The following is a 13,853-nucleotide window of genomic DNA, read 5'->3' as shown; positions in this document are numbered from 1 at the left end:
CTATCATTAGAGATGGCTCACATTCCTTACCCTGCCCCTTTTTCTTGTACCCAATAAATATCCGCACAGCCTGGCATTCGGGGCCACTACTGGTCTCCGTGTCTTGGTGGTAGTGGTACCCCAGGCCCAGCTGTCTTTTATCTCATTGTCTTGTGTCTTTATTTCTACACTCTCTCCTCTCCACACACAGGGAGAAAACCCACTGACCCTGTGGGGCTGGACCCTACAGAGAGGGTTGCATCTGAGCTGGTTCCAGCACTTGGAGTAGGGGCTGCTGCTGGTCCCAGGCTCCATGTTGGGGGCCTGGCGGCCAGATGGAAGGTTCAGCTTTGCAGCAGTCACACCTGCTGGGTGAATGGGTGTTCTAAGGGTGCTCGTTGGCACAGGTGGCTGTGACTCATATCTGGGAAGGTGTGAGGGAAGCGCATAGAGGTCAGCTATCCCTTTGGTGTCAGGGTTTCGTCCCCATGGGTAGTGCTCCTTGGAAAAAGTCAGCTACTCCTTTGGATCCTGGGGAGCAAAAGGCATCTAACGCAGTGAGTAGTCCACAGAGGCCAGGTCAGCCTGGTGACCAGGAGGTGTCCTGCCCAGCAGCAGGACAGGTTCAGTGTGAAACTGGAATCTGGAGGTGGCCTGGGCTGACAGGTGGGTGGAGGGTGTCTGGATGGCTTTGTCCACTCCAGTCTGTAAGTTCTTAGCCACTCTGCAAGTGAGACCCTAGGAAGGGAAGCCCTGGTTGGTGCCAGGGGTTGATTAGAAGATGCCCTTGCAGGCATGGAGGCTCATGCCTGTAATCCCAGCATTTTGGGAGGCTGAGGCAGAAGGATTGCTTGAGCTCAGGAGTTCAAGACCAGCTTGGGCAAGATGGTGAAACCCTGTCTCTACAAAAAATTCAAAAAATTAGCATGTGCTTGTGGTCCCAGCTACTTGAGAGGCTGAGGTGGCAGGATCACTTGAGTCCATGAGGTCAAGGCTGCTGTGAGCCAAGATGACGCCACTGCACTCCAGCCTGGGTGACAGAGTGAGACCCTGTCATAAAGCAAACAAAACAAACAAACAAAAAACCCCCAAAACCCCATAAAGTTAGCAGATGGAAGGAAATAATAAAGATTAGACAGAGATAAATGGGATAGAGGACAGAGGAGCACTAGAGGAAATCAGTGAAAACATGTTCCTTTTTCTTTTTTTTTTTTTTTTTTTGAGACGGAGTCTTGCTCTGTCACCCAGGCTGGAGTGCAGTGGCACAATCTTGGCTCACTGCTAGCTCCGCCTCCCAGGTTCACGCCATTCTCCTGCCTCAGCCTCTCCGAGTAGCTGGGACTACAGGTGCCCACCACCACGCTCGGCTAATTTTTTTGTATTTTTAATAGAGACGGGGTTTCACCGTGGTCTCGATCTCCTGACCTCGTGATCCGCCCGCCTCGGCCTCCCAAAGTGCTGGGATTACAGGTGTAAGCCACCACGCCCGGCCAGCATGTTCCTTCCATGAAAGGTTTACAAAATTGAGAAACCTTTAGCGAGTTGACTAAGAAAAAAGAGATAAGACTCAAATTACTAAAATCAGAAATGACAGGGTGACAGCACCAATGACCCCACGGAAATAAAAAGGATTTATAAAGAGAATGCTAGGAATAATTGTAGGCCAACTAGTTAGTTAACATAAATGAAATGGACACATTCCTAGAAACATACAAACTACCACACCTGAGTCAAGAAATGGAAAATCTAAACAGACCTGTCAGAGTGAGGAGATTGAGTCAGTGATCAGAAACTTCCCCAGAAAGAAAAGCCCAGAACCAGGTAAGTTCACTGACGAATCCTCCCAAACATTTAACATGTAACATCAATCCTTCCCAGACTTCTCAACATCTTCAATACGACACACTGTCTCCCTAGAATGAAGGGGAAAACCCGCCATCTCAATTCATACAGAAAAAGCATTTGACAAAATCCAACATTCACGATACGAGCACTCAATAAAAGAGAAACAGAAGGGAACTTCCTCAACAGGATAAAGAGTTCTTATGAAAAATGCACACCTACTGTGACTCGGTGGTGAAAGACTGAGAGCTTTCCGCCTAAGATGAACAAGACGAGGATGCCTGCTTTCAGCACTTCACTCCAACATCGCGATGGAAGTTTGGCCAAGCAATTAGGCAAGACAAAGAAATAAAGGCACTGAAATTGGAAAGGAAGAAGTAAAAATATCTCTGTTTTCTTGGTTTTTTGTTTTTTGTTTTTTTTTTTTTGTGATGGAGTCTCTCCCTGTCACCCAGGCTGGAGTGCAGTGGCGCAATCTCAGCTCACTGCAACCTCTGCCTCCCAGCTTCAAGTGACTCTCCTGCCTCAGCCTCCCGAGTAGCTGGGATTGCAGGTGCGCACCAGCACGCCCAGCTAATTTTTGTATTTTTAGTACAGATGGGGTTTCACCATGTTGGCCAGGCTGGTCTTGAACTCCTGACCTTGTGGTCCACCCGCCTCGGCCTCCCAAAGTGTTGGGATTACAGGCATGAGCCACTGCGCCCAGCCAAGTATCTCTATTTATTGATGACATGAACTTATGTGTAGAAAATTCTATAGAATAAAAATAGAGTTAATGAACAATTTCAGCAAAGTTTCAGCAGAGATGAGGAACACACATACAGATCAGTGGAATACAGTTGAGAATCAGGAGATAAATCCATACATGTATGTCAATTGATTTCCAACATGGCCATCAGGATCATTCAATGAGGCAGAAACAGTCTCTTTCACAAATGGTGCCAGCAGAACTGGATGTCCTCAGGCGAAAGAGGGAGGCTGGAGCCTTACCTAATACCATATAAGATATTGACTTAAAAGGAATTAAAGACCTAAATTAGAGAAATGAAACTTTAACACTCGGCCGGGTGTGGTGGCTCATGCCTGTAATCTCAGCACTTTGGGAGGCTGAGGCGTGTGGAACGCCTGTGGCCAGGAGTTCGAGACCAGCCTGGCCAACATGGTAAAATCTGTCTCTATTAAAAATACAAAAAAATTAACCAGATATGGTGGCACATGTCTGTAATCCCAGCTACTCGGGTGGCTGAGGCACGAGAATTGTTTGAACACAGGAGGCGGAGGCTGCAGTGAGCCGAGGTCACGCCACTGCACTCACTCCAGCCCAGGCAGGCGGAAGAAAAATGACACTCTTAGAAAAAAACATGGGAGCAAATCTTTATGCCCTTTGATTTGGAAATGGTTTCTTAAATATACAAAAAGCACAAACAACAGAAGAAAAAAACAGGTAAATTGGACTTCATTGAAATTAAAACCCCTTAAGTACACCCTGAAAAGAATGAAAAGCGAACCCACGGGATGGTAGAAAATATTTGCAAATTATAAATCTGACAACGGTTTTATATCCAGAATAGGTACAGAATTTTTACTGCTCAACGTCAAAACACAAATAACCTAATTAAAAATGGGTAAAAGACTTGCACAGACATTTCTGCAAAGCAGATGTACAAGTAAGTGGCCATTAGCACCGGAAAAGATGATTCGCATCCTGAGATATTGGAGAAATGTAAACCAAAACCACAATGAGATCCCACTCCACACCCACTAGGTGGCTACATTTTAAAAAATGAAAGTAACGACTGCTGGAGAGGATGTTGAGGAAACCAAAGCCTCATATTTTGCTGGAGTAAGTGTAAAATGGTGCAGTGGCTGGAAGGCAGTTTGGCAGTTCCCAGAAAATTCAGCATAGTGCTACCACTGGACTCCGTGATTTCTTTCCTAGGTATATACCCAAAAGAATTGAATACAAGCTGGGTGTGGTGGCTCATGCCTATAATTCCAGCACTTTGGGAGGATGAGGTAGGAGGATCACTTGAGGCCAGGAGAAGTTCAAGGTCAGTCTAGGCAACACGAGAGATAAGAGACCTCATCTCTACAAAAAAAAAAAAAAAAAACTTAGTCGGGTGTGATGACGTGTGCCTGTAATCCCAACTACTCAGGAGGCTGAGGTGAGAGGATTGCTTGAACCTGGGTTGTCGAGGCTGCAGTGAGCCATGATTGTGCCATTGCACTCCAGCCTGGGCAGGCAACAGAGTGAGACCCTGTCTCAAAAAACAAAAAAAGTGTGGTCTGTCCATACAGTGGAATATTATTCAGCCATAAGGAGAGATGAGGTATTGATATATGCTACAAAGCGGATGAACCTTGAAAACCTCTTACTAAGTGCAAGAAACCCTTCAGCGAAGGCCACACGTGATATGATTTCACTTGTATGAAAAATCCAGAGAAGGTAGACGAGTAGACATGGGTGGCAGATTCGAGGCTGACAGCAGGGGGAGCTCTAATGCCAGCTCAGGGGCCAGCTCTGGTGCTAGACTCGCGGAGTGGGAGACGGGGCGTGACTACTTACCAGGGGCGGGGTTTCCGTTTGGGGTGATGGAAGTGTTTAGAACTAGAGAGCGGTGATGGTGCCCAGGATGGTGAATGTAGTGAATACCACTCAGTTGTACCATTATGTTTTAAAAGGTAAACTTTAGGCCGGGCGTGATGGCTCACGCCTGTAATCCCAGCACTTTGGGAGGCCGAGGCGGGCGGATTACGAGGTCAGGAGTTCAAGACCAGCCTGGCCAACATGGTGAACACCCCCGTCTCTACTAAAAATACAAAAATTAGCCGGGCATGGTGGCGGGCGCCTGTAATCCTGCGCCTGTAATGCCATGCCTGTAATCCAGAGCTGAGGCAGGAGAATCGCTTGAACTCTGGAGGCGGAGGTTGCAGTGAGCTGAGATCATGCCATTGCACTCCAGCCTGACGACAGAGCAATACTCCGTGTCAAAAAAAAAAAAAAAAGTAACCTTTATTTTATATGAATTTTATAACATAAAATACATATAAAGTATATGAATAAAAGAAAACCAGGCAGAAAAAAAAAAAAGGAATGCCTTTGACAGGTGAGGGTCATGAAGGTTCTGGTTCTGGGGCTGGCACTGGCTGTATCTTGGAAGCTGGGACTGGAGCTGGTGCCAGAGCTGAGTCTAGCTATGGTTCTGGGCCAGCGACTGGTTCTCCCTCTGGAGGTGATGGCAGAGTCGGGTCTTGACGTGTAGCCAGCACTAGCCTTAGCTATGAGGTGGATGCTGGAGTGGCTCTAGGTCAGGAGGTGATGCTACAGGAGGTTCTGGGGCTGTATCTGAAATGAAAACTCTCACTGGCTGTCTCCTTGAATTGGTGCTGGGGCAGGTCATAGCTCTAGCGATGGCACCAGAGTTGGGGTTAGAGCTGCCTCTATCCCTGGAGTTGCTGGGAGTGGTGGTGCTTGAGCGATTTCTAGATCGGTGTTGGAGCTGGAGCTCTTGTTGCAGCTGCGGTTAGCTCTAGCGATGGTATCCGGGTTGAGAGAGCTGCCTCTGTCTCTGGAGTTGCTTCGGTGTTGGAGCTAGAGCTCTTGTGTAGGCTCCGGAGGCAGCACAGGCTCTAGCTTGGAGCTAGTGCTAGAGCTGGCTCTGGACCTGACTTCCTCTGAATCTGGTGCTGGCTGTAGTATGAGCCTGCCGTTGACTCTAATTCTGGAATCAGTTTGGAGCCGGTTCAAGCTCTAGAGCTGGTGCTAGAACTACCACTGCAGCTAGTGCTGCCACTGGCTCTTCCTCTGAACTTGGCACTGAGTCTAGCTCTGTGTCTGGTACTGGCTCCAATTCTAAATTGGTTTGGGAGCTGGTTCTGGCTCTAGATGAGGCCCGGGGGGACCGTCTGCCTCCTCTCAGGCTGGGCATGCTGCCTGCATGGCCCAGAATGGGTTACTTGTCAAAACAGTCGTGCAGGAGAGGCCTGAGTGAGGGGACCGGGGACTGCCCGCCCGCCTGGCACCCCAGGACGCTCTTGTACCTGTTGCCTTGTCCTTGTCCAGGCCAATATGGATGATGTGGCGTTGCCTACCTGCAGGTTGTAGAGCAGCGTTAGGAGCTGTGGCTGCAGAGCCCTGAGACTGGTAATTTGAAGGTGGGTTTAGCAGCCATGGTGTGCTGGAGGGTGAAGAGGAGGAAGTGCTGCTGGAGTCAGAGTTGATGCTGGAGGTCCCCGGGGATGACAGCAAGGTCGATTCCCAGAACTGTGGGAATAGCAAGATCAGCAGAAGCCTGGACCCTGCAGGGCTTCTGAGGCCAGCGTCCCTCTCTGGGGCTTCTTAGCAGCTCCATTCAGGAGTCAAGGGGTTGTCCCTTCTTTTGTGGGTGCAGAGTGGGGAATGCAGCACGTGGCTGGGAGGGGACATAGAATGAAAGAGCTGGCAGGGAGAAGGGCGAGCAGTCGCCTTCCTTCCCTGCCATTAGGGGGCTCCAGGACAAAGCTGGCATTGATCTCCTCCACTTTGCATCTGGAGGAGCCAGCTGAGTGCACGCTGAGTGCATTGGCAATGTCCCGGCTGCTGAGGGAGAAGCTCACCTGAGCTGGTCTCAGGGCTTGAGTGGAAGCTGCCTCTGGTCCTGAGCTCACTGCTGGGGGCCTGGCGGCTGGAAGGGCAGCTTCACCATGGTCAGATCTGCTGGGTGAGTGGGTGCTCTAGGATGCCCCAGACATGGATGGCAGTGACCTGTACTAGAAGGGTGTCAGGGACATGCTGGCGGGGGGCAGCACCTGGGGCCAACAGGGCTTGGAACATGGTGGCAGCACCCTCTGGAAAGGGTTAGCTGGTCCTCTGGTTCCCGGGGCACAGAAGGCACTTATGGCAGCCCACTGAGGCCAGGTCAGCCTGGTGACCAACAGGTGTTTCATCCGACAGAAGGACAGAGTCACTGGAGTCTGGGGTGGCCTGGGCTTGCAGGTGGGTGGAAGGGGCCTGACTGGCCTGGTCCCCTCCAGTCTGTAAGTGCCTAGCCACCAGCCAGACCCGTGGGAGGGCGGCCCTGTGGTGAGTCAGCACAGGAGATGGCTGAGAGGATGCTCTTGGGAATCTCCAGGCCCTTCTGCTTCATGCAAGGAGGGCCAAGCTGGCTCCACACCTGACCTGTGTCCCCTTGGTAAGCGTTGCTTCTTTTGGACAAAGTCACAGTCAGCGGTAGAGTTCATGGTTGAAAACGTGTTGGCGTTGTCAGGGGTCTTCAGTTTGGTGGGGAAGGGCAGAAGGATGGTCAGCTGTGCTCAAGAGGGGGCCACAGGCCAGACAGAGAACTCCATAGAGACAAAGTGGATGAGTGGTTGTCAGGGGTGAGGGGTGGAGAGTGACTGCTTAATGGGTACAGGGTGTCTGTTAGTGGTGATGAAAACATTCTAGAACTAGACAGTGGTGATGGTTATACCACATAGTAAATGCATTTAATATCCACGAATTGTACAGTTTACAATGATTAAAGTTTGAATTTCATTTCATTGTGTGTAATTTGTTTTAGTTTTTTGAGACAGAGTATTGCTCTGTCACCCAGGCTGGAGTGCAGTGATGTAATCTCGGCTCACTGCAACCTCAACCTCCCAGGCTCAAGGGATCCTCCCACCTCAGCCTCCCGAGGAGCTGGGACTACCGCTCGGCTAATTTTTTTTTTTTTTTGGTAGAAACAGGGTTTCACCATGTTTCCCAGGCTGGTCTCAAACTCCTGAGCTCCAGCGATCCACGTGCCTCGGCCTCCCAAAGAGCTGGAATTATAGGCTTGAGTCACTGCACCTGATCTGTCTATGAAATTTAAATCACAAAACATAATAAACCGTAAAGAATATGAAACAGAAACATACTATAAAAATGAAATGTTGCCATCCCAGGGAGGGGCAGTAAAGCTCTGGCACAGGAGCTGGTGCTGAAGGTGGCGCCCGCCTGAGGCTCCCGCACTGGAGCTGGAGTGGTGGCCGATGCTCGAGCTGCTGAATTCTGGCTGTGAAACTGGCTCAGTAGCTGGGGCCTGAGCCGGGGCTGGAGCTGCCTCTATCCTGGGCAGTGGTGCTGGAGCTGGATCTAGAACTGGCTCTTGTTCTGGAGCTGATTCTAACTCTAGCCTGGTGCCAGAAGGGGTGCAAGAACCGACACGGAAGATGGCTTTAGTTCTGGAGCTGGTCCAAGTGTTGCAGCTGGAGGTGGCTCTAGCTCTGTGGCTGGCACTAGAGTAGGCTCTAGCTTTGTAGCCTCCACTGCTGGCTGTGGGTGAGATGCTGTCCCCTCTGTTGGGCTGTGAGCTCTCAGGACAGGGATGGTGTATAGGTTCACTGTCATTCCAGGGGTCTGGGGTTCACCATCATATTCCAGGTGTCTGGCATTCACTGTCGTATTCCAGGTATCGGGTTCATCGTTGTTTTCCAGGTGTCTAGGGTTCACCGCTGTATTCCAGGTGTCTGGGGTTCACTGACATATTCCAGGGGCCTGGAGTTCACCACCATATTCCAGGTGTCTGGGGTTCACCGTCGTATTCCAGGTGTCTGGGTTCACTGTTGTATTCCAGGTGTCTGGGATTCACCATCGCATTCCTGGTGTCTGGGATTCACTGTCGTATTCCAGATATCTGGGGTTCACTGCTGTATTCCAGGTGTCTGGGTTCACCATCGTATTCCAGGGGCCTAGGGTTCACCATCGTATTCCACGGGTCTGGGGTTCACCATCGTATTCCAGGGGTCTGGCATTCACCATCATATTCCAGGGCTCTGGGGTTCACTGTTATATTCCAGGTGTCTGAGGCTCACTGTCATATTCCAGGTGTCTGCATACAACAGGGAGCAGCACACAGGTGCTGGATGCATGAATGAATGAATGAATGAATGAACCCAAGACTTCTTTGTGTCACAGGATTCTTTAGAGCACCCACTCGAAGGGCTGTTGGGAGGATTACACTGATTCATTCATCTATTTTTCAGTAAACACTAAGCACCTCCTGTGTCAGGCTCTGTTCTAGAGGCTTGAGAGAGTTGCTGTGAACAAGCACAGTCCCCACTGGTGTGAGGCTGCCCGAGCAGGGTTTAAATGAGGGGAGGCGTGTCTCAAGCATGTGGTCCAAGCTCAGTGGGAGCAGCTGCCGGGATCGGTAGGTCAGGCACAAGTTTCTGTCCAGCAGCTCAGGGCCAGCCTGGGTGGGGCCTGTGATGGAGGGGATGTGGGATCCTTGCTCTGAACGGCCATGCCATGCTATCCATGATTCTCAATGGCTTTCCCCTCACTGGGCCTCAGTTTTCCCATCTATAAAATGGGCATGTGAAGAAATCCATTTACTGGTTCCATAACGAAGTTGGCCTTGATTCTTTAAGGTAAGCAAAGAAGAGCTCCCTGTGGTTTGTCTGTCTTCACGTGACCTGGAGGCCCAGGGTTAGAGTTCACTGCAGGACCTGGGCTATGTGCCCCCAAGGGAGGACTGGCCAATGTCTCTCTTCTGGTCAGTGGTTGAGCTGGGCCGGGAGCTCCGGCCTGGCCCCTAGTGACCATGATGACCCAGGTGCTGGGGACATGCTGGTAAAGCAATCTCCCAAGGTGCTGCCAAATCCAGCTGGGTGTCTGAGGCACAGAGTGCTAGCCCTGGTAGCAATTGGGTTTAGCCAGAGATCTTTCCGGAGTGATACATAAAAGGCTCCCTCCTTTCACTCTTCCTTATTTTCATTCCCAACTACATTGTATTTTGTCATGGGGATGGTCATCATTTATTTAACCGGACCCTCGCTGGAGGAAACTGGGTTGTTTCTAATCTTTTGCTCTTGCGAGGAAAGCCGCAATCAATAACTGTGAACACGTCAAGTGTAGAAGTGTTAAGTGGGATGAATTCCCTGTACTGGGACTGATAAATGAAAGGGTAAATACATTTGTTATTTTGTGGGGTTTTTGTTGTTGTTGTTATTCTTTTGAGACAGAGCCTCTCTCTGTTGCCCAGGCTGGAGTGCAGTGGTGCGATCTTGGCTCACTGCAACCTCCATCTCCTGGGTTCAAGTGCCTCAGCCTCCCAAGTAGCTGGGATTACAGGAGCACCATCATGCCCAGCTAATTTTTGTATTTTTTTGTAGAGATGGGGTTTCACCATGTTGGCCAGGTTGGTCTCGAACTCCTGACCTCAAGTGATCCACCTGCTTTGGCCTCCCAAAGTGCTAGTATTACAAGTGTGAGCCACTGTGCCTGGCCAATTTGTAACTTTGATAGATATGGTCAAACTGCATCCATTGGCAGGCAACTTATATTTCTGTCGGCAATGAATAAAAGTTCCTATTTCTACACAGCTTCGGAGTATATTTTCAAACCTTTGGATTAGACAATTTTGTATATTATCATTGAGAATGAACATACGCTCATATGCTTAAAGCCTTTTGTATTTCTTTCTGTAAAGGGTCTCATACTCTCTTTTGCTGATCTTTTTCTTATCAGTTTCTAGGAGCTCTTTACATATTGGGGATGCGAGTCATTTTCCTGAGATGAGTTGCAGGTATTTGTTCTCAGCTTATTCCTTCCTTTTCACATTGTGGGGCTCCCCCTACCACGTATTACTGAGTTGAGTTCTCCCCAAATTGCTCTATAGATGCAATACATTCTTTGTGAAATACAACAGCAGATATTGCTATGTGGAATCTGAGGAACCAATTTAAAAATTTATGTAGAAATACAAAGGACTAAAATAGAATCAGAAGAATCTTGAATAAGAACACATTTGGAGGACTTATGCTACTAGATATTCAGACTTACGACGCTACAGGAGTCAAGGCAGTGAGGTTGTAGTGCACAGAACAGACACACAGAGCAACAGAAAAGAATGCAGGCTCGCGGGGTGGGGTGACTCAAGCTTGTAATCTCAGCACTTTGGGAGGCGGAGGCAGGCAGATCTCTTGAGGCCAGGAGTTCTAGATCAGCCTGGCCAACATAGTGAAACCCAGTCTCTACTAAAAACACAAAAGTTAGCCAGGCATGGTGGCACGTGCCTATATTCCCAGCTGCTTGGGAGGCTGAGGCAGGAGAATCACTTGAACCTGGGAGGTGGAGGTTGCAGTGAGCCAAGATCATGCCACTGCACTCCAGCCTGGGGAACAGAGTGAGACTCTGTCTCAAAAAAAAAAAAAAAAAAAAAAAAAGAAAAGAAAAAGAAAAAAGGAAGAAAAAGAAAGAAGGAAGGAAGGAAGGACGGAAGGAAGGAAGGAAGGAAGGAAGGAAGGAAGGAAAGAAAGAAAGAAAGAAAGAAAGAAAGAAAGAAAGAAAGAAAGAAAGAAAGAAAGGGAAAAGAAAAGAAAAGAGAGAGAGAATGGAGACAACCCAGACTGAAACATAGACATTTATGAATCCCATGAGCTGAATACGGAAAGCCAGACACATGAGAGTATATTCTGAGGATGAAGCAACATATGAACCATGCAGACACATCAGCAGAACGAAGGACAAACTCCATGGTAATGCCAACTGATGCAGAAACAGCATGTGGCAAGATTCAACATCCTTTCACAGTAAAAAAAAAAAAAAAAAAAACACTCCACACATAGGAAGAGGATGAAACTGCCTCAACACAATGAAGGTCGCTTATGAAAAGCTCACTTCTAACATCATACTCAATCGTGACAGGCTGAACGCTTTTCCTCTGAGAGTGGGAACAAGCAAGGGTGCTGGCTCTTGTCTTTGCTATTCAAGTTAGTATTGAAACTCATAACCAGATGAGTTAGGCGAGAAAAAGAAAGCAAAGGCATCAAATTGGAAAGGAAGAAGTAAAATCATCCCTGTATGCAGATGACATGATCTTATATTTAGCAAACCCTAAAGTTACCAAAAAAGTTAGAAATGTAAATGAATTCAGCCAAGTTGCTGATACAAAATCAGCATTCAAAAATCAGTTGCCTTTCCATACACTAACAATCAACAATCCAAAAGGAATGAAGAAAATAATTTCAATACAATGGCATCAAAAAGAATAAAATACTAATGGATAAACCTACCCTACAAGCTCAAAGACTTGTACACTGAAAACTATAAAATGTTGCTGAAAGAAATTAGAGAAGACACAAATAAATGGAAAGATATCTTGTGTTCTTGAATTCAAAGACTTTAATATTGTCAAATTTCCCTACCACTTGAAGTGATTCAGTGCAATTTCTATCAAAATCCAAATGGTATTTGTTTCATAAATATAAAAATTCACCCCAAAATTCACACGGAATCTCAAAGGACCCCAAATAGCCAAGACAATTTGGAAAAAGAACAAAGTGGAGGACTCACACTTCCTGAATTCAAAACATATTACTAAACTACAGTAATCAAAACAGTATGGTACTGGCCAAAGGCAAAGATATAGACCAATGGAATAAAACAGAGAACTCTTGTGTATATGTTCAAGCAATCCTCAACAATGGTGCTGAGACCTGTCACTGGGGAAAGGACAGTTTCTCCAACAAATGGTGCTGGGAAAAATGATATTCATGTGCAGAAGCATAAAGGAAGACCCTTGCCTTACACCACATCCAAAAATTAACTAGAAATGAAATAAGGACCTAATGGTAATACCTGTAACTGCACAACCTCTAGAAGAAAATACAGGAAAATTTGAAATTGCTTATCTGACTTTTCAGATATGACACCAAAAACACAGGCAAACCAAAGCAAAAACAGACAGACAGAAGTACATCAATCATAAATACTTTCAGGCATCAAAAAACACTAACAGTAAAGTGAAAAGGTAACTTACAAGCTCAGAGAAAATATTTGCAAATCATATCTCTGATACGGATTTTTATCTAGAATAAATAAACCCTACAACTCAACAAGAAAACAAATACTCCCACTTAAAAAAATGAGTAAAAAGTGCTGAAGAAAAAAAAAAGAAAAAAATGGTAAAGGACTTGAGTAGACATTTTTCTAAAGATGGTTTTCTTTTCTTTCTTTCTTTTTTTTTTTTTTTGAGACGGAGTTTTACTGTTGTTGCCCAGGCTGGAGTGCAATGGCGTGATCTTGGCTCACTGCAACCTCCGCCTCCCGGGTTCAAGTGATTCTCCTGCCTCAGCCTTCCAAGTAGCTGAGATTACAGGCATCTGCCACCACGCCTGGCTAATTTTTGTATTTTTAGTAGAGACAGGGTTTCACCATGTTGGCCAGGCTGGTCTTGAACTCCTGACCTCAGGTGATCCACCTGCCTTGGCTCCCCAAAGTGCTGGGATTATAGGTGTGAGCCACCGCACCCGGCCTTAAAGATGGTTTTCAAATGACCAACAAGCACACAAAAACATGCTTCACGTCACTAATTATCAGAGCATGCAAACCAAGTCCACAATGAGATACTATCCTCACATTCATTAGGACGGCAACTATCAATAACAAGTGTTGGCAACGATGTGGAGAAGCTGGAACACTTGTGCTCCATTGGTGGGAATGTAAATGCTGCAGCCTATGTGGAAAAAAGTGTGGAGGTTCCTCACATCATTAAAAATACGAGTACCATATCATCCAGCAATCCCACTCCTGCATGTATTGCCAAAACAATTGAAAACCGGGTCTGGAAAAGATACTTCCACATCCATACTCACAGCAGGACTATTCACTGTAGCCAAGAGGTGGAAGCATCCTAAATGTCCATCAAAAGATGAACAGATAAGCAAATATGGTATGTGGTATATATGTATAAGAAAATATTGGCCAGGCGCGGTGGCTCACGCCTGTAATCCCAGCACTTTGGGAGGCCGAGGCGGGTGGATCACGAGGTCAGGAGATCGAGACCATCCTGGCTAACATGGTGAAACCCCGTCTCTACTAAAAATACAAAAAATTAGCCGGGCGTGGTGGCAGGCACCTGTAGTCTCAGCTACTCGGGAGGCTGAGGCCAGAGAATGGCGTGAACCCGGGAGGCCGAGCTTGCAGTGAGCCAAGATGGCGCCACTGCACTCCAGCCTGGGCGACAGAGCGAGACTCCATCTCAAAAACAAAAACGAAACAAAACAAAAAAACAAAAACAAAACTTGTA

General features: G+C 47.4%; 1 protein-coding gene across 3 annotated transcripts in view; it reads right to left on the bottom strand.

Annotated features, from left to right (window-relative positions):
* GBGT1 (globoside alpha-1,3-N-acetylgalactosaminyltransferase 1 (FORS blood group)) overlaps positions 1 to 13,853 on the bottom strand; it is a 50,936-nt gene that overhangs the window by 33,926 nt on the left and 3,157 nt on the right. For all 3 annotated transcript variants that reach the window (XM_055270536.2, XM_055270537.2, XM_055270538.2), the window contains exons 2-4: positions 7,699 to 9,658; positions 5,863 to 6,233; positions 2,044 to 2,178 (exon numbers count right to left, since the gene is read on the bottom strand). The gene's annotated coding sequence lies outside the window, so the exon portion shown is untranslated. The remainder of the gene's footprint in view (positions 1 to 2,043; positions 2,179 to 5,862; positions 6,234 to 7,698; positions 9,659 to 13,853) is intronic.

This window comes from Symphalangus syndactylus, chromosome 3 (assembly GCF_028878055.3).
Source record: "Symphalangus syndactylus isolate Jambi chromosome 3, NHGRI_mSymSyn1-v2.1_pri, whole genome shotgun sequence".
NCBI lineage: Eukaryota > Metazoa > Chordata > Mammalia > Primates > Hylobatidae > Symphalangus > Symphalangus syndactylus.
This window is presented reverse-complemented; position numbering and strand designations above follow the sequence as displayed.